This window comes from Lampetra fluviatilis, chromosome 9 (genome assembly GCF_964198595.1).
Source record: "Lampetra fluviatilis chromosome 9, kcLamFluv1.1, whole genome shotgun sequence".
NCBI lineage: Eukaryota > Metazoa > Chordata > Hyperoartia > Petromyzontiformes > Petromyzontidae > Lampetra > Lampetra fluviatilis.
In genome coordinates this window covers 11,561,322-11,588,309 of record NC_136283.1, presented here as the reverse complement: position 1 = coordinate 11,588,309, position 26,988 = coordinate 11,561,322, and the positions used below count along the sequence as shown (strand labels likewise).

At 49.1% G+C, this 26,988-nt stretch overlaps 1 protein-coding gene across 8 annotated transcripts in view; it reads right to left on the bottom strand.

Moving 5' to 3' along the window:
* LOC144934194 (rap guanine nucleotide exchange factor 2-like) overlaps positions 1–26,988 on the bottom strand; it is a 231,928-nt gene that overhangs the window by 107,084 nt on the left and 97,856 nt on the right. Inside the window, exon 1 of one of the 8 annotated variants that reach the window (XM_078859772.1) lies at positions 7,762–8,240. The exons of the other annotated variants lie outside the window; for them this stretch is intronic. The gene's annotated coding sequence lies outside the window, so the exon portion shown is untranslated. Of the gene's footprint in view, positions 1–7,761; positions 8,241–26,988 lie in introns of those variants that run through there. 8 annotated transcript variants of the gene reach the window in all.

Genomic DNA, 26,988 nt, shown 5'->3' with positions numbered 1-26,988 from the left:
TGGATTTTTCTCCAGGTCCTCCGGTTTTCCCCTCCATATTTAGAAGCATGCGTTTAGAGTATTTGGCCATGACACATTTCCACGTTGAGCTATGAAATGTGGCCAGGTCGCTTATGAAAAAGAGCTATATAGCTGAGTGGGCCTTACCTGGTCAAATACAAAATATTATTTAGTTTAAAATGAGAAAATCAAGAAGCAGAGTGAACCTGTGCCATCAAACACCAGTTCTTGGACACAACCACAGAGTCACACGTGGAGGTTCTACTTCCTGCAGGAGCGGAAAGTGAAGCAGTGGTGGCAGCGCACGTTACACGTAAAACACCAATGCTTCTAAGTGTACCGACACAGCGAGTGGAGCATCCTCCACTCCGTCCACACTACAGTTGCGCAATTATCATAATTCCTAGCCTGGAAACACAAGCCATTGGTATAAATGAACAGGATTCCGAATGGGATTGGAACGGTCCAACTGTGGAGTGGGCCTGGGCAGTGCAGAATGCGCAGTGGCGTTCGGCCGAGAAGTGAGGGCCCGTAGAGACTGGCCAGCTGAGTGGAAATCACCATTCACAAAGTATGGACAATGCCTACGCACTATGTTTCAATGGCAATTCTGGTTGATACCAGTTGGCTCGAATCGACTCTTAATACCAGCAGGCCTGTATTGACCAGAACGGCTATATTTGCCGATGCCTAGTGTGTGGAATTGACCTGAGGCACCCTGATCCCAGCAAGGAGAGCCTGTGGGCCTCGATAGCCTGGATATCATGAAAATAGCTGGCAGCAGAGCTGCTCGATGGACGACTGCACAAGCCTTGTGCGATAGCGACATATGAAGTCAGCGGGCTGTCCAATCCAACCATGATGTGTAAACGTCTCTGTTGCGTCGTTAATATAAAATCTTGCATGCAGTCACCCATGCATTAACCTGTTATTGTACACAGAAAATAGCACATAATGACAACTATAATTATGCCCTATTTATGACAATACCCAATTACCGTTAAGTGAACTGTGTCACAACAACGATAAATGGCATTAGCATTAAAATAACATCATTTGCATTTTTATTTTTGACTTGAATTTTTTTTTCTTCCTCCCGCAACCACACGGAGCGGTGACGCTGATGGCTCCTTTTGCCATCAAGCTCGGCTGAGCTTTCTGCCAAACGGAACAAAAAGAGACAAAGAGCAGAATACGCGGTGGCCCCTACCGGCGCCGCTGTCGGGAGGCGAGTTGCCAGCGGCCGTCACACAAACCAGGTCAAGGAAGTTCACGTCACGATCCCGGCGCCGAGCGCACGCTCCCCCCTTAGCATTGCCGTCACGCGAGCGCGGGGCGGGCGCCAGGGCACCATCACCTCCCGATTTGCTATTCCACCGGCGAAACTTATTGGATTCATCTCACCAGGAGATACGCTATTATGCCTTCACTCCATTATATATATTTAGGGCACATGAATATGTAAACGCGGCAGACAACTGTTGCCATTTCAGCGATACTGTCCCAAAAACTGAACAACAACAAAAAGAGTGCAGTGTGACATTTCAGGCGATTGTCCTATGCAGGACACGTCAATAATCACACACAGACGTGCTCCTGCTGCCTGTCGTGGAGGCATCTGCCTCTAATCCACAACTTTGAAAGGCGGGATGAAGGATTTTACAACCACTTGGAGGGCTACCAAGTGGCCCGTGGATGGCATGTTAGTTGTGAACCTATCTGTATCCGTTGTTGAATAAATATCCTTTGTATACGTGCGTTTTTACCAGGTACCCACGTGTCCTCCCATCAGCAAAAACACTGCATTCACTAAACATATCGAAGTAGGACCATCCTGAAAGGGAGTCGTCTAAACTCCGTCAGACCTTACCAGTAAAAAAAAAATTTGCTCCTTCATTCATTAATGCAAGCTGTGTGTACAAACACAGTTTACAGTGTGCGTCCACATGTCCAAAGTTGAGGAGGGAGTAAATACTATTAGAATGTAGATAAATAAAACATGATTGCCTTCCATGGTACAAAAACAGTTCGACAAACAAACTTAGGGATTTTATTTCGTGTGATGTTTTAACATTTTAGTTTAAAAATCATATTTAATTTTTTTTTTTAAATACACACTCATGATTTAGTTGCATATGCAAATAGTCCCTGGTTGATTCTACAAGGAGTACTTACTTGGCACACATCTGAAAAAATACACTGCGGCTGGAACATCAAAAGGCTTCAACTTGCAGGGTGGGGGGGACATGATTCATGAAGGGGTTGGCAAATTCCCTTCTCCAGGTGTGACCTGCAGCTGACCTTCAGCCAACTGCTCCGCTCCCCCAGCCGGCAGCGCCGAGACGACGGTGCCCTCTCCGCAAAGAGGGTGCGAGCGCAAGGAAGAGAGTGTGCCCACGAGCGACGGACGAGCCGGTGGGAACGAATGACGGACGAGCCGGTGGGAACACGCGGCGAGCTACTGCGGCGAAATCCCCAAATCAACTCGGCTCAGCGGCCACATATCGCTCTATCTTGGTTGGCGAAAGGCACAGTAAGAGGAAGACAAGCAGAATGGGGCCTGTGCAAGCACACTCGTCAAACAGCTGAGAAAAGCCATTCCCTCTCCCCCAGGTGCCCACTCACTGAAACGGGAAGGGATGACTGCAAGGCCTAATCCACTCCCTAACGAACAGGAAGGACGGTTGAGTGTTGAAAGACCAGGCTGGGATGGCTTCCTGGAGAAATACACTTCAATATCATTGCTTCACGAGGGGGGTTGAGACGGGAGGGTGAGCCATTCCAAGAGCAAATCATCCTCGTGTTGCCTGTGACGACAATAGTTATCATTATCCCATGATGTACGTTACAGTGGTCTCCATGGACTATCCACACGGGAAAAGAAACATTTCACTTATTAATTAGCATTCTCTTGCAGCACCACGTAGAGATGGGAGATGCTGGAGACAAGATGTAGGCATAAGTTAATGAACAATTCCGAACTGTCAGCCTGCAATTAGTAGGGTCACAAAGTACGGTATTCTTTGGGTTTTTCGGTAAAGCCACGTAGATAGAAAAATAATAAAAGTAAATACATTTTTCTTGTATTTATTGTTATGAATTGTATTATTTTTCTATCTACGTCGCTTTACCGAAAGACCCAAAAATATGAATTCCTGCAGTCACGAAAGCTTTACGTCAAAATCAAAGAAGTGTTCTCACCACCTACGTTTTGCAACAGTGAGCCAAATGGCAGTACAGTATACTCAGAGCATTCGTTGCACTTATGAAGAACTGGAACACGTTAAACGATAACACAAAACGTGCATGTCCACAAAATACATTTTGAGTCAAGCCGATCACCACTCAAATTGGTCAAGGCGTCACTCAACAAACTAAAATAGTCCGAGACTCTTCATTGTCGTTTGGACCTTTCATGGATTTTTAATTCAAGAGTGACCCCAATCATTTATTTTGTTCTCACGTTATTTGTGATTACCGTACCTGCGTTCGGTTATACACGTGTCGTACATTACACATCCCGTACTGGAGTATTGTTTTTAGAAAATGAGAAGGAACAAAAATATTAAGCCACTAAGATTGTGTTGATACAACAACTTCCACTGTTGAGGAACAGTGCGTGCTACAGTACATAATGATCACACGTGTGGAATCACGTGGCTTTACAGACCCCACCAACATCCGAGGCAGCATGTATGGAAGATTAAGCGATAACAAGTCAAAGGGAGGTTGGTGTCTTAATTGATGTTGACGGAAGTCCAGGAAATGAGGCCTACTGTGCTGTTTAAAAAACGACTGGGGATTGGCGTGTACATTTTACAGAATTTTATGTTTCTATCAGTGAAAAAATGTGCCAATTACTTCTAATATTGATACTCGTATATCTGTAATTATTTACTCAATGTGCGTGCAGTCTGTTATTCTTGCGTTTTATAAATGCTACATTTATGCAATGTTAATACTTTAAATGACTAATAATGTTCAACATATATACGTCACAGTTATAATGTGGGATATTTTTGCATGGTTGCTGTGAATTTGTAAACAATCTCAGTTTGTTATTATTGGTTTCCCATGAATTTGTCCCAGGTTTTTATGGAAAGAAAACTTTGCTTAAAAGAGTCGCGTGATTATCACGTTGATCACCGTCACATTCTTGACATATTGGCCGTATCCTGCTATGTATGCCACGACACTGTAAATCATGTGCGAGCGACGCGGCCCTGAAAGAGTATTTCACACCGAAGGCACCGCACGTAGCGCCTGCTTTAATAGTCAACGAAGTGCATTGGCTCGAGATTGGGAAGGGAGCCTCGCTTCGCTCTCCGTATGCCGAGAGCAGTCAATCACCTGCTGGCTTAAAGGTAAATCCGCGCGCACACCGGGCGCCCGGTCACACGGCTCGTTAGTCTCCATGTAAACGACGAGTTTGCGACTCGGAGACACGGCGCGTCGGAGGCGCGCGCCACGCACAGGAGCACAGCGACGCCTCGACAGAAATGTATTTGCGCGCAGCACTCCAAGCGGTGGATAAAGACAAGCTGTCACGTCATGGGATGCCCTCAAAACTCAAGTGATCTATCTCCCCTCTCAAACAAACACGGGGCAGTGTACATCTCTGGGGGAAATTCTACATTCCCATGGCGAGAGCTATTATTTCTGCAGGACAATTACAGCTGCATCCCATCACCCAAGTGGCACTCCTCCGCACCCGACACAGCACATGCTTCGAGGTGCTGCAGCAGCAGAACGCACCGACGACCACAGACTTGATTCTTCTGACTATCTTCCGTTGGTGGGCTTTTCCTTCATCGTCGCCTTCGTCAAAGGCAAAGACATTCTTTGTCCCTCTTGTCTACAGACGTAGCGGTCACCAATCATTGTGAGCGGAGACATTGCATGACGGGAGAGACCATTGTGGAACAAGGCACATGTGGCAGTAGAAAGCGGTGGTCTATACTTAAAGCGCATGTTGTTCTGTGTGCCGCAGTGTCAATGTTTGACCACGTTCAATCTGCCGCTTAAAATGTGCCGGGTTAACATTGCGCTTATAGTGAAAACAAATCTGGAGTAGCTACATTTGTATGATTAGTACTCTCACACACAAAGACAAAAAGCAGCATTAACAGACTGTTGGGGCAAGTGCTGTTCGCGAGTAGCACTTATGAAGGCCAGCACGGCACACGACGGGGTAGGTGGCCAGCACCACGCCCGACCACCTTTGTCTCCCCAGTGGCGATGTTTACTACACTGCATCAGGTACTCATTTAAGGCTGAGGTGACCTAGGGAAGGTCCAGGACCGGTTCATATAATCGTCACTGGTGTTGGCCGTGAGCGGGAATCAAACTCGGGTCGCCGGGATCGTAGTGTGGCGCGCTAACCACTGCGCCCCCACTCTCACACACGTAAACATTTTCTACAACAGATGATTAATGGCATGCCTGTGATCTGACCAAATACACGAATCTCTCTCTCTCTCTCGTTCACATTCGCTTGAACAAAGCTGCCGTATGACATTCTTGACAAGAGCAGCCGCAGCATCAGCAGCCATGAGGTCCCCTGTGCCGCACACAGCTGGGGACACTCTGCCGACGTCCTTGACAACGGATGTTCGGACCGCCCGCAGGTGGAGAAAAAGGTTTTTGTCACTGACAGTAGATATCCACCTTAATTACAAGTCACATTTAACAGAGGTCAATGGCTCAATTTATGCACCTGCCTGGTAATTTATATGCAAAGTTGGTATAGTTCAACGTAAGCCCTAAAGCAAAGGTGAGATCATTGGCTCATCTGCATGTGGGCCAAAATATGCCATATTGCACAAGCAACCACAGTAATTAATTTTAAGGGCGAAAGCTTAATCATCTCTCCCTGCAGATGGTGGACATCCTTGAAATCCGTACGTTTACACACAGGCCAGTCGACTGAAGTACCATGTTTTTCTATCACATCGACGACAAACAAAGGGTTAATGAAGCACCAACAACTCAATTTGATAGATGCATTCCTTACTGCGCATGAAAGGCCTCTTGCATTGCTTCTCCACGGCATTGGCAAAGTCACAATTGACCAGGAAACGTGTCCCAATGGCCGATACGAGTAAGGTAAATGAAACACATAAGTACAATTTCGCGACAACACCGTCAAACAGTATTCCCGAAGCAGACTGGTAGAACCCATCAAACTGCATCTCGGGCCACGGGTTGGTGGAAGGGGTGGTTGCTGAGTGGGCGGTGAGATGGTGAGCGGGAGGGTGAGTGGGTGGGTGAGTGAGTGAGTGGGTGAGACGGTGGGTGGGTGGGAGGGTGAGAGGGTGAGACGGTGGGTGGGTGAGTGGGTGGAGCGGGTAACAAGCCTTTTGCACATAGTCCTGTGGGACCACTAAACGCACACATAAGGGCTTCGATAAATAAATAACAGGCAAAACACGTGTTTTTTTCAGGTCAGCAAGTTTCCAACTGGCCTGGCCCTCAAACTAATTACAGCTTAGTCTCCCTGTTAATGCAAACGCTACTGTGCTGTTTATCGGGGGTGTTTACCCTCTACGTAATGCCGTGATTGATCCCGCAGTTGCATCTGAACATAAACACCACAAAATAGTCAACAGGCCGTTGCAATCTAATCGCCTATTGTATATTCTATTATATTGAATCCAAGGCCGATGACTGGTTAAAATAAAGCAATATCCTCATAGAGTGCAAGCAATGCCATATCGTGGATCCACACTGCCGGTAACTCACCAACAGCACTCGGATGGATGGAGAACGCTGCAATGCAGCTCGTGAATTCCAAAGCCTCTTCCAGCAGAAATCAACTCTGTGCACTGGGGCCTCGTGCAGCTGAAGATGTTGGACAGAGGAGATGCAACAGCCAAATCTACCTGCCAAAACCTAATGCCATCCTTCCCCCACCAATTGCGTTCATGCCAATCATTATACCGTACTTAAACACTTTAGAATAGAATGATAAAGTCATCAACGTTTAGGATGGGGGTGTTATTGATGACACGAGTCTGTATGCACGCAGAGGTGTGTGCATGTGTGTCCGTCGTAATCAACTGGCACTGACGACACGTGTTCATTGCCGAGTTATCATCCCGGGGAGAGAGTTGCACGCCAATGGGACTGGTGGTGGTGGTGCCTACTCCTTGCTGCGTGCGCTCACAGCAGCCCCAGAGACATCCTCCACGCAGACGCAGCAGCAGCAGATGCCTGCTGCTATTGTTGTGCGCGTACCCACGCATCCACACACAACACCACCACCCGCTCCAAGGGACGAAACTCGGATTGATCCTTGTCACATCGTCAACCGCTTTTCTTTCAAAATACAAATGAGGCATTCGACTTAAAAATAGAACAACAGAAATGCGACCCCTTTTGTTTAAAACATCCTCCCCGGAATGTGCAGCTTCCATGCCAGGTGCTGCTCATCTCAAGAGGCTGTGTGGCTTCTGCATCGCATGTCGGTTGCGAACAAGAGAAATCTTTTTTTTGGTTTCCCTCCCTTCCTGTTATTACAGCGAAAGCAGCAGCAGCAGCCGTGTCTGTCAATCCTCCCGGAACGAGCAAGAGGCGGCAATGGGGACCCCCCTCCCTCCCTCCGTCTTGCCACACATGGCCGAGCTTTAGCGCTCCCCCCACCACCACCAGCACCCAAAGGAGTTCGACATGAAAAGGGAAAAGCAATCACGAACATCGCGTGCGCTAAACTACGACAATCGGCGAACACCTCCACCACCAAAGGGCGCCTTTTAGTTTTACCTTCGCGTCAGGCACACGCCTCCTCGGGCCAGACTTCGAGGTCTGAGCCGGCAGGGCCCCGTCCGTGTGGGTTTGCGAGCTCCGTGTGGGGTGGGTCCGCGGAAGACGACGAAGAAGACGAAGCGGCGGACACTTTTTCAACAGCGCACACGCAGCGGCAGCGTTCCCCAGGCAGCCGCGCTCCCAGCCACTCTCTCCATGCCGCTCTCTCCGCAGCCAGATGGTCGCCCGTAGTAAGGTTGTTGTTGTTGTTTATCTTCACCACCTCTTTTCCACCCACACCCCCCCTCCTCCTTCCCACCTCTTTCTTCAGCCAGGCATCGCCTTCTCCGAGTGACGCCGCTGATGGATCACCACGGACGCACCGCGCACCGCGCGCAACAGTTCCCAGCTCTCTGGCGACCGTCACCCGCACGCTGCTCCCTCGCCTCCCGCAGGAGGAGCGGCCGTGAGCGGAGCGTGGAGGAGCAGGGGGGTGGAGGAGCAGGGGGGTGGAGGAGCAGGGGGGTGGAGGAGCAGGGGGGGGGTGGAGGAGCAGGGGGTGGAGGAGCAAGAGGGTGCCTCCGGGGTGGATGGGGCAGGCAACGTTGCTCCGCTCGCTCTCCTCCCCGACAGTCGCTCCGTGCGAGCAGCAGCAGCAGCGGCGGCGCTCTCCGCCTTCCCACTCACTCCCTTCCTTCTCAAGCCCGAGGGCGCTTCGCTCGAATCCACCGCGCGGCAACCAGTCAAGCCACTTCCCCACACACCGGGGAGCCGTTCCCTCCTCCTCCCGCCCCCGTCGCTCCCCCCTCCTCCCGCGTCCCTCCCTTCGGCTCCTCCGCAACTCAGCACCTCCCCTCCACTCCGCCCGCCCCCTCCCCTCCGCTCTCCGCACCCCTTTCCTTCGAACTCCCCTCCGCTGCCCCCCCCTCCTCCCCTCCGCTGCCCCCCCTCCTCCGCCCCCCCTCCTCCCCTCCGCTGCCCCCCCTCTCCTCCCCTCCGCTGCCCTCCCCCTCCGCTGCCCCCCCCCTCCTCCCCTCCGCTTCTTCCCTCCGCACCGCCCTCCATACCCCCTCCCCTTCGAACTCTCCTCCGCTGCCCCCCCCCTCCGTAGCCCCCCCCGCTGCCCCCTCCTCACCTCCCCCTCCGCTGCCCCCCTCCGCACCCCCTCCCCTTCTCCCCCTCCTCCGCCCCCCCCCCAAACCAATAACCTCCTCGCGCGCGCCCCCCACACTGGCCGCTCACCGACAGCCAATCACAACAGGGGGGGGGGGGGTCGGAGTGGCACGGTCACGTGACGGACACGGCCCGTGGCTTCGCGTCTCGCACGCGCGTTCAAAGTTTCCTTCGGAAGGATCGGAATCGATTTTTATTACGAACCAAGCTGCAGTAGTAATGGTAATAGCAATGCTCATTTGTAAGGCGCGCAATTGTCACTTGCCCGAATGGCAGCGACCCCGAGGCGCGGAGCCCAACGCGGAGCCCAGCTCGGAGGAGAAATCCGATGAGCTGTAAAGCTCTTTGTGTCGCAGATGTTCCAGTAGGGGGGGGGGCACGGGGGTCAGAGGGTGACAGCGGCAAACACTCTTCTTCTTATTGTCGTACGGCTGATGTAGATGCAGAGCAACAGATACAATGTCACATTTAGATAATCACCGCGTCAGCCGTGATGTCTCCTTCGTATTTGTGGATCAGGGCATTGCGTGGTACTTATACGCTGTTACGGTCCGTTCTGGATGACCCAAAGTCGCACACTAATGGAGAATTCTTTATTTTCCATTTGTGCATCTGGTATCCGCATCGACTGCCATGGTTTGTGTGGATACGGTTTAGAATGGGCCATGAGGATCTTTATACTGGACGAATCTGATGATCAATAAAGCTTTTTTTCACAGATGTCCAGTTTGGGCCACGGGGTCAGAACCTTACACCAACAAACAATACAAAAAACACGATAGAAGTGCAACCTCTAGTAAAAGTAAAATCACTTAAAATATATACACAAATAAAACAAAACTTTAAAAAAATGTACCAGGCAAGGTCCACTGAGCCTATTTGCAGCCATCCTTGCCCGCTCCAAGTGCCCGGGACTGGGAGTCGCAGCACTGCTTCCCTGCCCAACAACAACAACCCAACAGCCACCCAACAACCACCCACCACGCCGCACAGAATGTCTCACGTGAAGCTCGGGCCACGGTACCTCTCCGGGCAGAGACGCAGACGGAGCCGCTTGCATCCTCGCCACGCGAAGATTCGCACCGCCCGATGAGCACGGTGCGAACAAAGTTCGACACGCGTACAAGATGGCAATAGTTAGCACTGTTGCAATGCAACTCACGACGATAAACAAAAACAAAAACAAGAAACAACGACCTCGGTAAGGTGGGCTATCGTGTGCAAAGTTACGAGAAATCGCTTTGTTTACTTTAGCTCGAGTCGGCGCGCTGTTGCCAAAATCACTCAAATCGGTTGCACGAAACCGGTTTTGTTTTCCTTCATTCATGCAAAGAAGTGTTTGAGAGATTGTAAAAAAAAAGTGGCTGGGCTTGTGGGGAGCCGAGGATGGGTGGGGGTTTGGAGGCTACCCGCCACCCCCCACACACCACTCTGCTCAGGCTTGTCGTGCGACACCCACGCCGTCTCAACGCCGTCTCGCAGCCCGCAGCCAAACGATGCCCTCATCATCAACATCATCATCTCCGGTAGAGTGGGGGAGCGGGAGCAGCAGCAGCAACCGCTTGCAGGTCGCCACATGCCTCCTCCTCCTCGTCGAGTGCTGAGAGACGCACGGAGTGCACGCGCAGTTTAACCACCCGTGTTACTGCTCTCAGCAGGAAACTAAAGTTGGATGATTTGTTTTAAAAGTTAAAGCAGAAGAATAGCAAAAAAACTATAATAGGCGCTTTAATGGACACTGGACTTTCCTAATCGGGCCCTATTAACAACTTTCAACATTAGCGTCCAATGGTAAACGCAAAAGTGACCAATAAAATTTGAGTGAGCGTCAGAACTTTGCAATAACGTAAATCCCCATGCGTCAGATTTTGTGGTCCCTTTGTAGATACTCCACTCGTTTTCTGCCATTAATTTATCAGTGATTAGAATCAAAACAGGAAATAAATAGTATATAACAAGCTCCTACCTGTACAGCTCACTGGTATTATAGTGCATATTAAATAGCGAAACACATTTAGACTATTCAAAATATGTTCGGTCAGAACTCAATATTCTCCCAAATGCAATATGCTGACCCGTGCTGACACTACTTGAGCCAATGGAGGAAATTCCACGTTCCTGTGGCAGGGATCTGACCGCTTAAGCCAGTTGCTTTTAAAACCCCATCTTCCGAGGTCAACACTGGCCAGTATTTGAGCGCACAATATCATTAACAATAGCCAGCAGTTCTACCAATTGAGCTACATCACGATCAATATGTGCCATATGTGGCAATGCCTACATTATTAAAGTATATATATATTTACATTCTATCTTCTGATACAACTTTTTAAACACCTGCCATCAACATGCAAATGGATAAGAACATAGTTGATGATCAATCCAAGTGTTTTATACGGAAAATATATCTAAAGGCAAACCATCCAAAATACATTTTGCTTTCTCATCTCAGTCATTGCCTTTTCAGCTGCAGGCATTCGGTTTGCAGACGATGATATTTCCTAATTGTGGCACAATTTGGCTGTTGGCTATTCCAAGAAACCTCTTACTGGAACTGTCACAGTCCATGGTCAGTGACTTTTGTCACTGACCATGGACTGCTCATTTGGACAAACTTGGCATCCCAATATAAGTCACGAGGGGTATGTTTTCTTCCGAGGCATCACCAGAAGCCTACGTATGAGAAACAGGGTAGTGGTGCCACACTATACATGCATCTAATACAACGATGCTCTCGACAGGATGAAGATGTAAAGGGACCGTGTCTCTCCTCGCGGTCAACCGTGCACAAACACAGAGATGTGTTCCAAGTGAATGTCTCACGCGAGCTACACACCATCGGCAAGTGACAGACGGTTGCAAGACAAATCCAATTCACAGGATGTCGCAGCGGGCGTTCACACCTCTGCAACGAGTGCTGGAGCCGCTCTGGGCTTGCACCGCGAGAGCCCAGTGGCCACTGCAGCACAATCAGCGCACGCGCGACGGCGGAGAACGAGGCACCAGGCTTGTCTCCAGCGTCTCGTGGCCATGCGTGCGCGAGTTCCAAACGAGGCAGGTAATCCTTTCTTCCAGGAAAAAAAAAGTGTTTAGTGTTAATGCCACTGGAATGAACTATTTCTCCTATGCTTGCGAGGCCTGGGAAGTAATGTTTTTTTCTCCGCATGATATTTAGCTTCCAATGGGGAGTAAAAAAAAGTAAACAGAAAAACAATTTTTGTTTCACATTTCACTTTGGCTCAGCTGGTGTTTTGGGTAAGATTTAATAAAGGCTCTGCTCGAGGGGAAAACCAGTGGGAATTTGTTTTATGCTGAGAATCATGAATTAGGCAAACGCGTCATATCGTGCAGTGCGCGAGTGCAGCCGAGGTGTCCACTCCGCGCAAGAGCACGAGACGGTGCTGCGTGTGGCGGACACTGCACAACTTTTGCAATTGCCACCAACCAACACCGAACACCGAACACACGCCGTCACTCTTTAAAACCCTTTGCTCACTCGGTGACGTGTGCCAAAGTGTGTTGTGTGCGCGGGGAGCAGCAATGCAGCGGTTGGCGCGCTGCGCTACGAACCCGGCCACCCGAGTTTTATTCCCGCTCACGGCCAAAGACGGTGAGGAACATCTTAAGTGGTCCTGGCGCTCCCCTCGGTCGAATCGGCGTCAAATGAGTTCCTGGTGCGGTGTGTAAATATCGCTCCTGTGGAGGCAAAGGTGGCCGGGTGTGGTGCTGACCCCCCCTCCGCCTTTCCTCTGGTGCCGCGCCGGCCTTCACAGGTGCTCGCTGACATCACTTGCCCCAACAGTCTGTTTAGGCAATACGGGGGATCTTTATCTTTGTGTACGCATACACTGTAGACATGAAGTTACTGGCTGCTGTTGCACTGTGCTAACGCCGCGGTGAACCGGGATTGATGCCTGGCCATGCATATCAGTGGCATATATTATGTAGCGCTTCTTATATATCCATAGAATCCAACCGAACCCCAAGTATAAACGTCGCCATGCGGGAGGAACTCAAAGAAAGCACTCGCATGTGCACGCATGCAACGCACACGGGAAACACTGCAATGCACAGGTAACTATAGAGGCATCTGCATGACCTGCTGTTCCGGAGCAGCAATCGTGGTTGGCACGGCACACCGGGGAAACCTCCTTCGCCTACACAATCTCTGTGTTGAGGAAAGGGCTCACACGAGGGAATAATAGGTTTATATTGAAGGGAACCTCAAGACCTTTAGTTGCAAACATTCTAATCGCTGGCACGTGGCTTGCAGAAAACCACAAATTTTAAATTGTCATTTCAGACGTGAGGAAAACGTGGGAGAATCCCGTAATTTTAGAATGCTGGTGCCCGACAGCGCAAGGTGCAACCTGGCACTAGCCTCTCGACTCCAAGCATCTCCTCGTATCCTAGCTCGAGTTCTAACTCATGGGTTTAGTCATGAACACTTCGTGGTGAACACCTGCAATCGCCAGGTGGCTAAAGTGATAGAGCGAGCGGCTCGCAATCGGAAGGTTGCCAATTCAAATCCTCCGTGAGGGTTGAGTCAGCCCATCATCTCTTCGGGGTAAAAAGAAAAACGAGTACAGTGCCACGTTGTGAGGAATGTGAACAACGATTGCGCCATGGATAGACTCACCCCTGCCATATGAATGTGGAACAATCACCATTTGATCACTCTTTGTAAAACCAGATATGAGCATCACCTCAATGCTCATTTCAGCAACAACAACAATATCAACAACAACATCACCAATGAGGGAGTGAAGTCCGTGAATCACACAGGGTGAGCAGGGTATGGACAGTACACAAAGTGGGATCGTGAATCCGTCTGTGCAGACCCTTGGGCACTTTTCACTCTTATGCAAGGTGGGTGGAGGTGGAGGGGGGGCGGTTATCTGGGTATTAGTTTCGTCTAACAGCAGGCCGCTCCTTAAGCTGGAATGTTGGGATTGCACGCCCGGCTGAAGATTAGGTTGGGTCAAACTCCTTGTCACGACACTTGACCATCGCCACTACCACCCACATGTGTGCAAGCACTCTGTATCGCGTGAAGTGCTGCTGGAGGAGCCCTTGACATCCTTATCAAATTTCCAAACCCCCCCCCACCATTCGTGCCCGTAGCCGCAGCACACAAACGTACACATCGCTCCTCGCGCAGATCAAGGGTTTAGTGTCGCGTGCTCGACGCGTGCACGGTACGACTGCGCGGTCGGCCACACAAGGGACATTAACTTGGACTTGTCGGAGACCTTTTTTGGTTAAGTTTTATGTTCATGTAATTGTATTTATGTTCTCTACACATGATGCATATGGAAAAGTGATTGATTTGTTTTTTAAATGTTGAACCTATCTTAATTTTGTCGATAAAACTATCGCCATGTATGGAACAATTCTCATTGGGTGGCCGGTTTTGCACTGGATACTTGAAACGTCGGCAACATACTTATTCAATGTACATTCATCCGGAACCAACTGGAGAAGTTAAATATATTGTTTATTAAATATATAGAATCAGTAATTAACACATTGTATCTGCACAGATATTTTGAGTTCCCCCGTCTGCAATGAGGTGTTATTATCTGGTTAATTCGGTTTCCTTAGGAACTTCTTTATTAACTGGTCACCCTGGACAAAGCTTTCTGAAACGCATTGAGAGTTCCCTGTACCACGGTCTCTGTGATCGATTCATTAGACATGTAATTCATCCCCCCCCTCCATGATGTGACGGAATTTGAGGGTCACAATTTGAGTTAAAATATAAATGTTGATGTTTTGCAGGTATGAAAATTTCTATCGTGTAATTCACGATCGTAATCTAGTGGCGGAGAAAAAGAAATCCAAACATACAGTATTTGAATATAATAAAAAACTGATTGATCCTTGCGTGCATAATTTTTGCGCATGAGAATCAATTTGAATCAATGAACCATAACACCCCCATTACTAATAAAGAGTGAAACATATCTCTGAAAATACCGAGTGAGGGGTGTGTCATTTGCGTGTGTAATATATGCACCGAGTTGACCTCTTGGTCAGTGAAGTTACCCGCTCAGCCAGACGCGTGGGCCCCTATTCTTATTAATGTGAGGACCAAAGCAGCAGGTTGTGTGTTGAATTTAAAAGGGCAGACTTTGCGCTAATTGTAATTTCTTACGAACATGGAGCGCGAACCGATGCCGCAGACATTCGGTTGCCATCCTAGGAAGTGTACAGCAGCGGTGTTTTAACAGCGTTTTAACAGTGTTGAGTGTTGGTATCTCTTGAGGGCGTATGCCACAAGGGCCCCTTCAGCTATCAACAGCTTGTAAACGGACACCTATTTTCTGCCATGTATCGTACAGCAATTACAAAAAAAAAACACAATTTATATATGTTAAAAAAGCATTAATTGGAAACTGATTTGGAGTTTTTGCAAAATCTTTAATCAAACGTGTTAATTAAATTGTCAGTGGAGTCCAGTTGTGAGGTCTTGTAAATTAGCATCACGAATGATTTTTCCCTCGAGTGCTTGTGCTTTTTTTGTTTATTTTCTCCAATCAGGACAAACGACGATGAAATTAAAGTTTTTCAGATTATTATACCCCGATGTATAGGTTTACATTTTTACCATACTGTACATTAAACCTTGGCACGCGAGCACACGTGAATGATGTATAAGTGTGCATGTGTTTGGCAGGTGTCAACACGTTACAGGACCAACAGTACATTTGTTTAAATAGTACCGCAGAATATTAACTTGTAAAAACAATGTCAGTTGTAGCACGCAAGCAATTCAAAACCACGACTGCAAGTGCTGAGATGCACATAAGCTGCAAGAGAAAATATTTATTTATATCCTTTGGACGTGTTTGATTTACCGTGCCGAACACCTCTGTGGGGTTATTGCATTTTTGTTATTTTCTCTGAACCTATCGACGTGACTTTACCGAAAGACCCAAATCATACGGACGTCTGAGAGTTTAAGAGTTTTGGCCGTAGCACCTGCGTCTGTGTGTCAGCTCGACACGTGGAGGGTGTAGCATTGGCACACGGACACAAAGTCTGACCTTCGGGACCTGGCCAAACCGTCTCCTCGATTTGCACCCGAATTGGACACGGGCGACTCTCCCCTCGCTCGCACCACTGCAAGTGGAACGCTGCTTGAGAGGCTGCTTGCTTCATTAGGCATTTTGAGATGACTCATCAAGAGCGCAAACAATTGCCCTCTGACTCGATGCATTTGTCTCGGAGAAAACTAGAGCAATGTGAAGGCTGTCGTTTGGATTGCGGTTAACCAAATTCTCCGTAAACAACTGCACAAGCAGACGCACCCACGTCGGACAACACCCCACGGTAAATGACACAATACCGAGCGATGATTACGCAACGCTCCGATTGGCAATCACACGTGACTTTACACTTTGGTTTTGCTGTGACGGTGCCACCTGAAGACGGAAGCTTGTGTTGCCTCCGAAACGTCGTGATTTAATTTATTTTTATTTTCTTTTTTACCTCCTACGTGACTTTACCGAAAAAAGCAAAGAGTATGGACCCTTGCAGTCACGAAAACTTCAAATCTAGAACACGTGACTTTGTTAGTTTTAATTACTCACCGATGTCCATGACACAAACCACGGAAGATGTGGATACCCAATGCCCAAGTGGATAACCAGAGGCTGTCTCTCCTGTGTGCGACTGCAGGCAGCTAAGAACTCCAAACCGTGGGCCACAAAACGTTGCATTGCCCCAAATTTACATGTGAAGTTGGGTGCATGTATCACCAACTACTCTCAGACAAAGCAACTGGATGGCCAAACCACTTACGTCCGATTCAATAATAGTTGCCCTTTATTGGCCACACGAAAGAAGATCATACACAAAACCTGCACCCCTCCTCATCAGCACCATACTGTATAAGCATCATGGACATTGAAGGCCTTTATTTCCCTCAAATGTTTTAACTGCAGTATGAACTCAAACGCTATTTACAATTCTGAGAAAAATATCCTTTTCCCCCCTGATGGGCGCTGCATTCAACCGACGAACATTCGTTCAAGTGGAGGCACATTCATCAGCGTGCGGAAACAGGGGATGGAATTCTCCCGTGCCTCCGCTCGTCGGTGAACCCGGGCGGCAGGTGAAGCGCTAACGACCGCGGCAACGGCGACGACCCCCACAGCCGACCGCAAGCGATAAAAATATTTCTCTTGATTTTTAACGCAGCTTTCCCCACCACAGTGGAGACGCAGTGGCGGGCACGTCGCGACTTAATGCCATGCCGCGCGACGCAAATTGCATCACGCACAGCCTCTGTTGTCTCACTGTATCCGACTCTGCGGCAAAAACATGTTGTGCCGCAAATCTGATGATCGATTGATATTTTTATCTTTGCCTCATCTCGTTGATTGATTTTTTTTTTACAAACACGGTAACTTCCAAGCCGTAGCCCAATAGAAAATTAATTGACCACACGTGTGATTGGCAAAACATCTCGGGATGTTAATTCGTGGGATTAAGTTTAAGTGTCCCGTGGTAAAGTCGGCACATTTAGTGCAACAGAGCGACCATCTTCAGCAGGAGTGTGCAGGTTTGGAGGAAGAGCGCGGTGGGGAGTGACACTGACCCTCGTGTTTGAAACGAGCGAAGCCACCATCGCCAGTGCCAAGGTTCATCCACGAGCCGAGTGGAGGCACCGACAGACGCTGACCTAGCACGGCGGCCCGTCTCATAGCGGGGCCTGCATGTTCGCCCTGGGTAGATGGTGGTGTCAACCTCCTTTACCACCACCCCCCCCCCCCCCGTGCGAGCCTGAGGGCATGAACCGCAATGTGCCGCGAGGAGAGCAGGACATGCTGGGCAGCGCACACCGCGTGTGCGCTCGAGGCAAAGCCGCCGTGGTTGGGGCTGTGCCGCTGCGAATATGTGGGGGCCTTCGTGCAGAGAGGAAAAAAAAGCGAGAGAAAGTGGGACACGTGTCGAGGCGAACAAGAAACAGCTGACACAACACGGCCAGCACGCAGGCCCATCGTCTGGTTTGTGTTGGAGTTTTTTTTTATCACTTAGCTTACGAGCGCTACGAGAGGCAGTGAAATCTAAAACGATGCATGGTACTGTTTGAGTGCCTCTGAGGAAAATGTAATTAAAAGAAAATCACCATTGTTAGAATTTGCAGCACCATCTGTATTTACTTATCATTTGGTAGAATAAGGGTTTTAAATGTAGGTGCTGCTTTGAGGTCTCTTTGTGCGCATGTTCAGAGTATCCCTTTTCTTTTTTTTCCCTTTTGCTGCCCCACAGACGTGGCGATGCCTATGTGGAATACTGTAAAATTAAATTCACACTTATTCTATAGTCTCACGCAAACACACATGCCCACACACACTCGTACACACTCACAAATGAGATCCTACTTTACCACGGAAGGCTGATAACGTACTTGGAGATTTAAAAACATCATCAGAACCAATGTAGAGTTCAATTCATTTTGGCTTGACCATTGTTGTACATAATTCGTACGGCAGAATAAGCATATCGCATTACTGTATTTGAATGTTGTGTGGGCGTTCAATGCAATTCTGAAACAAGACATGACCACCCTTCGTACACACATACTACGTACAGATCCACTGCGCGTTCTACCAAAATGGCGCTAAACTCTGGACTAGATTAGTAGCAGACGGGTCGTGTTTTGCTTTGAAAACTCGTTATGTCCCTTTAAGTGCCAATATGGATAACTGTACACGTGTAGCAACCGCCCTTCAACTGCGAGTCTTGCATGTCAGACTTGGCATGCAGCGAACACCGTTTCCCGTAGGTGGTCTTCAGCTGGAGTCTACAAAGCAACTGCAAAAAATATATCTCTGCTACACTGTACGTATTAGCCAAGTTGCGTGTACAGAGTGCAATCTCGTGCAATTCCCATTGCGCATGCAGCTTTCCCCTAGTTTACAATGGGCTGCAGCTTTTGGCGAGTGCAGATTGTCTGTGCAAAGACCCTGTGCTCTTTCAACCGAGAAAATGTAGTTTCCTTCTGAAGACAGGATGCCTCCAACATTGCGTGGATGCGTTTCTAAAAAGACACACTGTATGCAGTTGTGCGTCTGCATAAAAAATATAATGGATAGGCCAAATAAGCCTTGTGACGCATTGGCCCACTTGGCTCCGTGTTAACGCAACACAGAAGAACGCAACTGAAGCCAGCAGTCACACACAGCGGGGATCAAACTCTTGACCTGCGCTTGCAAGGAAACTGCTCGTCTCTCGGTGCCGCCCCGCACACCCGCACCTCCCCGTGGACACGGCATGGTGCTGCTGGGGACGCGCTGGAAGTGTGCGTGGCCCTCGCTATCGTGACCCTGTAAAAATGACGTTGGCCCGAGACGGTCTTCACATTCCCATTATGTGTCATCCCTCGCATCGCCTCTATTCCGAAGCACTTCTCACCTTGCTCAATCAAACTAACGTATCGCACTCTTCTCTGTTCCAACTGTGATAGTGCCGTTTGTTGCTGGCCCCTTGACGTTTTGAGCCTTTGAGCCTGCGCTCAGCAACTGCGTTTGAAATGAAATAAATAGCGTTGCACCATCCAAATTAACTAAGGCATATTTCCAACATATGATTAACAACCTCAAAGAATGATCGTCATCTTTATTATCATCGTCATTACCATAATGCATTGGCACACGGTGACCTTGCCTTGTGAATATTATTGGATAGGAAGCGCACATAAAATTGTCAATGAGATTATTTTATAATTTGTTTCCCCACAGGATATTATCACGGGATATTATCAGCTGTATTGAAATGAGCAAATTCAAACACACATACACGATGCTCACATACAGGCTGTTTTGACAGGACGGCTGTTGGAGCAGAATCTGCTCGTGAGCACGTGTGAAGGCAGGCACGGCGCTAGCTGGGGGTGCGGCTGCGTGTGTCGTCTCAGCGGTGTCGACGCATCCAGACTGCATCCATTCCACCGCCTTCGCTGCCCCCCCCCCATCGCGCGGCACGTTTGACAGGTCATCCACTCGTAGCAGACGGACAACAACACCACAGCTGCTCGATGCGTACCAGAGCTCTACAATTATCACAATGCTCATTGAGGAAGGACTCCCCTCGTCTTCAAGGCCATTTTATATTTGTCCTCTAAATGTTTCCGAAAGTGCCCATAAAATAAGTAGCACTCTGCAGAAAGTCGGTGGTGATTATTCGAGAGAAAGACCGGTCCACACCATGGGAATGTGGAATTTCCACCACTGGCTCAAGGCAGCCAGGAGACCAGCAGCCGTTACCCAATGATCGGTTGAACTGCGGAGACACCCATGCGTTTATTTCTCATTCTGGAGCTATGGTGACGACATGCCAGAGGCATCAGATGTCATAACACAGGCGCCTTGAGACCCTACAGCATGTGAAAGCAATATGCAGTAAAAAAAAAATTCCCATTGTTCATATATTATCTAAGTAACTGCATCGGACTGTTTATAGCAGATAGACCAACGTGACCATAAATAAATAAATGGTCCGCCTCCCTTTTCCTTCTTCTATTATTAAAATGGGAAGGAGGATTATAACAGCATGGCGATTGACTACCGGAGGCCGAGCGGGTCATACGCAAAATTGTTCTCTATTCACAATCAGAAATAATAATCATAGCCACACCGCGGCATAAATCGGGCAACCGCAGAGGAACGCACAAATATAAACAGAAACACGGAAAGGGTAAAACGTTAAACCGCACAAATCCTTAGCTCTCCTGGAACACGTGTGACTAATCACTCCTCTTATTAGGCTGCAGAGCAGCCAGGCATGAAATATCCTTGCACCATAATGCTTACCAATTATTGGGGCCCGCTTGCTCTGCACTGTATTTTTTAGAAACGCTACGTGATTCCGCAACACCGACAAACAACGCGTTACCCGTGCGCCAGGTAGCAACCCAAAAACACGTCTGTCCTACGTAAAACGCTGAATGCTGGGGGGGTTACTTATTGCAGACTGTCTACTCGCTGTCAAGATTAAGTCTAATTGCGATGTGTGGTAAGTGGAGCACACCTGGATGACTGCTGTGGCGGTGAGCAAAGCTGTTGGATGTTGCACGCCTGATCTCCCGATTTGAGAGCACAGCTCATTGCAACACACGGCACCGTAAGTGGAGCACACCTGCGAGCGCTCATTCACGAGTGAACTCCTCTCAACGACTGTCAAAGAATCTAACATAAATCAGCAGACACTTACACGCCTCCTGCTGTATCTGTCCCTCCGCGTATAAAATACCAAAAAAAATTGTTTACAGATCCCAACAGCCACACAGCCTTCTAGAAGTGCACGATTTTGTTGTCATTTCCCTGCACGTCCAATTAGCACGGTTGGCTACGTACGGTGCGAAAGAAGTTCAACATGCATACACACAACACAAACAAACTCTGGAGTGAATTCAACATTTCTTATCAGCAGGCAGGCTTGCTGGAGTCAATGGTGGTGAACTGCCATATGTGTACAGGACAAGGACCTGCCCTGGTAGACGTGGGTCCGGGTTCTGGCTGAACACGGCCCCCCCCCAGCTATCGGCCACGCTGCCAGACCCGGAGAGGCTTCAAGGACATTGCAGCGGCACTCACGCACACGACGCGGAAGTGCTGCTCACGCGGGAGAGCGGGCCGCCCTCCGGCACAGCCGCCTTGGCGTCTCGTGAACACGGGGTAGAGTTGTGGAGTCATTTTTTTTACAGAACCATGCAATTAGGATATCGCGTTTCCACAGAACTGGCCGAGCTTTGGGATGGTCCATGGTTCACCGTGGTCACATGCGGACAACAAATTACGGTGAAACTCACGTCAGGTTCTTGAAAAAATAATTTTTTTCCAGATTTAAGGCATGCGGCAACTTTAAAGTGAATCACTGTGCGGATGTTTTGAATGCTTCGCTGTATGCATGGGTTCTCAGAGAACAAAGCAAACTAATTTCTTTAGAACTGCTTTTTCCGTTTCGTTTGTTGTCCTTCCCACGCACCTCCTATTAGCACTGTTGGCTACATACAGTGCGATAGAAGTTCAACATATGTACGTACAATATTCAATGTTTATAAACGTGTAGCACTGTGCGACAGTGAGCAAATTCTATTTAAATTTACAAAGGCAGCTGCTGCCACTATACCAAGCATTTAAACTATTTAATGACGCAGACCTTACGGTGTTTATACGTGATATTTGCCTCACTATCTGAACACAGGTCTACACACACACATTCTACACCTAATCGGTGCATGTAAACAATAGACGATGTTATGGAGACCTTGGCCAGTGCCACCGCTGTGGGGGTTGTACAATGGGCCTCGTCAAATATTATCGGGCAGCACCTCTGAGACCGTGGGTTCATGTCCAAGGGGAAACGAGCTCAAGGCAGTTTGCCTGGTCTTACTCCAAAACGTCTCTCCCATGCACGCGGCCTGGTGGTCTCGGCCTTTCTGCCAGCTCTGTGAAGGAAACGGGAGTCTTATCCCAGGTGGCGGGAAGAGCATGCGCGTGGTTTCGGTTTTCCCGTCTATGATACGAGCGTGGAAATGCCTTGCCCTGCAAAATATCCGCTTCTGAATGACAAGGAGGAGAAAAAATAAAAACCGCTCAGCTCGAGGCAGGCTCACGAGGAAAAGCCGCTGCAGATAGCACTTGACAAGGAAACCCCTAAGCCTGGCAGAGAGGCACCACAGATTAAATGAACCGTAACTTATCCGGTTAGGTCGAGGTGGCGCTTGCATGCCGGCTCGACCGAGCGCTCGAGGTGAGAAAAATTATTGGAAGTGCGCACTTGCTGTCCGCGATCACCTGCTGTGAGGTGGGGGCCAAATGCAAATACATGAAGGAAACAAGAGGCAGCAATGACACTCATCAGCGCAATAGATTCATGTCGGTGGGTTTGGACAGGACACGTCGCTGTCAGGGATGATGGACGATGGTCAAGAACAATCGTTCAGCGGCAGCCAAGGAATTCATTGCGTCGGTAGAGGACGTCCAAGAAAGGAGATGGAGCGACGAGACGAGTTCATGCGCAGGATGGATCGTCGCATCGCAGGAACCGTGACAGGTGGCAGCTGGGGCTTGGGGAGGTCTTCATCCAGCAGCGGATTGATCAAGGCTGATAATGATGATGATGAATCGTTGCATCATTCATTAATACCTGCACTATAATCTCAGCCTGCACATACAAAGTCTGGTGAACAATACCGGGGAATATGAAAGTCAAACGAGCATGGGGGGTGGTTGCGCATCATCCTCGGTGGTGGCCCCTTGAGCCAGTGGTGGGAACTCACTACGCCCCCCCCCCCCCATCTACGCGCACTCGTCGCGCGTGCATCCCACATAAACCTTCGTGGGGGTCACGAAGACGAATGGCACGAGCGTTGCGCAGACGGCATATTGGCTGTGCTGCGCCCTGCTGGGCGCCTGTCTAATAACAAGGCCCACAATAGAAGGGGGGGGGGGGGTACTGAAATACTGGGCTGCCTTGGATCACACAGCGAATGTGGAAACGGCTGTGCTGATGAAGGTCCCAAACAAGGGTGAAATGGTACAACTGTGACATGGGAGGGACACTACTGTCTGAAAGTATACGGTCAAGATTGTGGATATGGAAAGCTATTTGACGTGCCAAGGCCTCCGGCTGTCATTTGGAACCTCGCAATTCCCCGGAGGATTGTGAGAGTCCATGGCCTGCCCCCCCCCCCCAGCCAGCGTATTACTTCCAACATCATTTGGCAACGTTCTAAGCAGCAATCGTGCACTTGCTTTAAACGCTGACCCCAAATGCTCTTGAGCCTTAAATCCTGAGCTGGCGACGTGAGCTTCAGCCGTTCGCCAGACTGGCTTGCGAAACGGGAGCCGAGTGAGCGATCGGCTTCCGAGGTCTTCGTCGCCGTTGGCCGTGCACCGTACACAACCCCAAGGCCAGGCATGACCTCCGTTCACCCTCGAGTGTGATGCGCACGCACGCTGTCATCTCGAACGGGCTCCTGCTTCGTGCAGCGATGCTGCCAAGGTGGTGGTGCGCGCTGCCAAGGTGGTGGTGCGCGCTGCCAAGGTGGTGGGTAATTGGCTGGCGAGGGTTAGGAGAAGTCGCCCTCGCCTCCACTCGGGGGACAGAGCTCCACTCTGCCTATCCTCGAGGTTAAGTGATGCCACGCTCGCAGTGAAAATCTGACCAGAGGCTGATTTATGCGGTGGCGAGGACACAGGTCGGCATGCAATTTTCCCGGCCCTTGTCAAAGCGCAAACCCAGCACATCTGTCTCACTCCGCTGCCTCGCTTGTGCCGGACAGCAGGACGAATTCAGCACAATGCCTAATCGCGGCGCAGCTTCAAGTAACCAGTGATTAACGTGGCTGCGTGGCTTCATAAAACATCGCTCTGTGCAAAAGCATCACGGCACTTGCTGAGAATACAGTACAATTCCACAACGTCAATAATTAATGTCGCGCAAAGAAAAATCTAGTGGAGAAAAAATCAGCCTGCGTATGAAATGTTATTCTGTCCACTTGAAGTGCCCCTATATACATATACCAGTAGCTAGGCTACGACCGCTGAGGTACAAGCTACGGTAGCTGGTGAACAAGATATCGTAAGTTGAAACTTATTTTGTTTAACAAGGTGAAAGTTCAAAAGACCAGGATGAGTTTCATTTGCAAGAGGGATCTGTGTCACCAACATTATAAAAGTAATACTTATTAAATAAAGTGCAGCAATGAAGCGACTAGAAATCGGAGTATAAGCAACTGTCAATTGAAAAAATGTGAAAGACTTGTACAAATATAAATCAACGTTAAATTATAATTTTCCTGCAGTGCAAGTCGGCTCTGCGAGGTCGTATTTAGACTATTTAGCCATGATTAGTGGCGAGTGGCTGGTCTCCTTGTGTCAGGGGTTGACAGCCAGTGTCTAGGGATGGGTATCTGCCACAGTCCATGAGCTGCTCTCTGACAGCTGTACTTGACGCTGGTTTCATGCATCTCTCGTCCTGTTCAAAGCCGGCTACACGTTTAGGTGATGAGATGGATTGACTGGCAGGCAATGTCAAAACGGCTCTGTCCCCCGAAACCGCCTCCCCATTCGCTGGACAATTGCCTGCAAAAATCACTCCACTTAGTGTTTGATGCAAAGTGACCTTGACTCACTGAAGCGATCTCAGCAGGAAATGTGAGGCAGCAAACTAAATTAGTAAAATGCATTCTGGGTATAGAAATGTATTGGTATAATTAGCACATTGCCATGCATTAGTGGACTTGGCATCAGCGTTCTCTAGCCCATGCTCACTGACACACAAAGACAAAGATCCCATAGTATAGCCTTTAACAGACTTTTGGGGCAAGTACTGTTAACAAACGCCCACGAAGGCTAACACGCCAAACGAGGGGGCGGTGGCCAGCACCACGCCCGGCTCCTTTGCCTCCCCATTGCCGATGTTTACACACCGCACCAGGTACTCATGTAAGGCTGAATCTACCAAGGGGAGGCCCAGAACTGTAAGCGGGAATCTAACTCAGGCCACCAGGTTTATAGCGCAGTGCGGTACCAATTACACTACCGCTCCCGACACACACTCACACCCTCACCCACCACTGTTTCCCCTCTGCAGAAACAAAGCAGCATAGGAATGTGAACTGTTCTGAAAAGTTCCGGTACACAGGTTTGGTGTTGTGAGCAGTGCCAGTATGGTTGTACCGTGGCACATCGGGCCATCTCCAACACTGTTCGCTAAAACCCTACGTATGTTGTGAAAGATTTAAGAGCTGCCACATCGATCATTGCGAGTGGTCACACACGTAATGTGACCTGGTTTCGTGACCCAGTTTTTTCACCCAAGATTCCCTCTGACATTTTCCCCGAGGCTCGCATCCCATTGTCTCCCTCTTCCCTCTGTCCCCCACCCCTTGGCTCTCCCCGAAACCACCGCCAAACAAATCTTTTCAAAGATCCCCACCCTCTTTGTGCATGCCTCCACTATCTCTACACCTTTACATGCGGTCAAAATTCTGAAGCTTTGTAAACCCAGATTTTATTGCAATGTCCACAGCAACAAAGTGCAGCCGATTTCCACGGGCTAGCCTGGGCACGTCTGCAATCGCCCAGGTCCTGATATTTGAATGTGTGGCGATTACTGGTCGACAGCAAGGGCGTGCAGGGTAAACCAAACACTATTTTGCATCGTGCTCACGTCAATTTCACTCTGCCCGGTTATTGCCGAGTGGACACAAGCAATCTCGGGTGAAAAGGAACCCCCCGCCGCCCGCCCCCCCACTCAAGGTTGGAACACCTTGGCCAGGCGTCACGTGCGCCGTGCGTCCACGGCTGTGCGCGTAGGCGTGTGCATGGAAACGCAGCATTACATTCTGTATTGAAACTAAGCGTGCGCAGCTCCCGTTGCTCTGCAGTGGTACGCGCGAGGGCTTCACCTCGCCGCAAATCCTGTCATTGTAGAAGAGAGAGCCATTTTCACAGAAAATTGCCCCTGACATAAGTCCCCACCCCCCGCTTTCTCTTTAATACACGAGGAACATTTTAGCCCCATTGTGATTTTAACAAGACGATAAACTTTTAATCCTGACATTCTTGGCACGCTGCATTATGCCCTTTTCATTTTACATGTTTGAGCAGAACTTTACGCAGATAATGTTTATGCGCATTCGTGATGGACTGGACTCATAAGAGTGCACAGTATCAAATGTTCTTACTTATGTTATTTTGTAAAGCAGACGTTGTAAACTATGTCGTCCCAGACACGGTGATGAGAAGCGGAAGTCATTGTGCAGCTCACACGTGGTGATAACGGTTATGATAATTGCTCCGTTACTTAGAAGAAGCTCACTACATTAACACCAGATGCCAGTAACAACTTTCGCTGCCATTTTGTGTACGAATTACCACTGGATTACATCCCAGGCTTTTAACACATTCATGCCTTCTGTGGCAAATGCACAAAGACAAATATCTCCCATATGGATTACACGGGCTGTTGGGACAAGTACTGTTAATGAGCACCTATTAAGGCTTGCGCGGCGCATATGTGGAAGTGATGTGGCAGGCAATATACCCATAC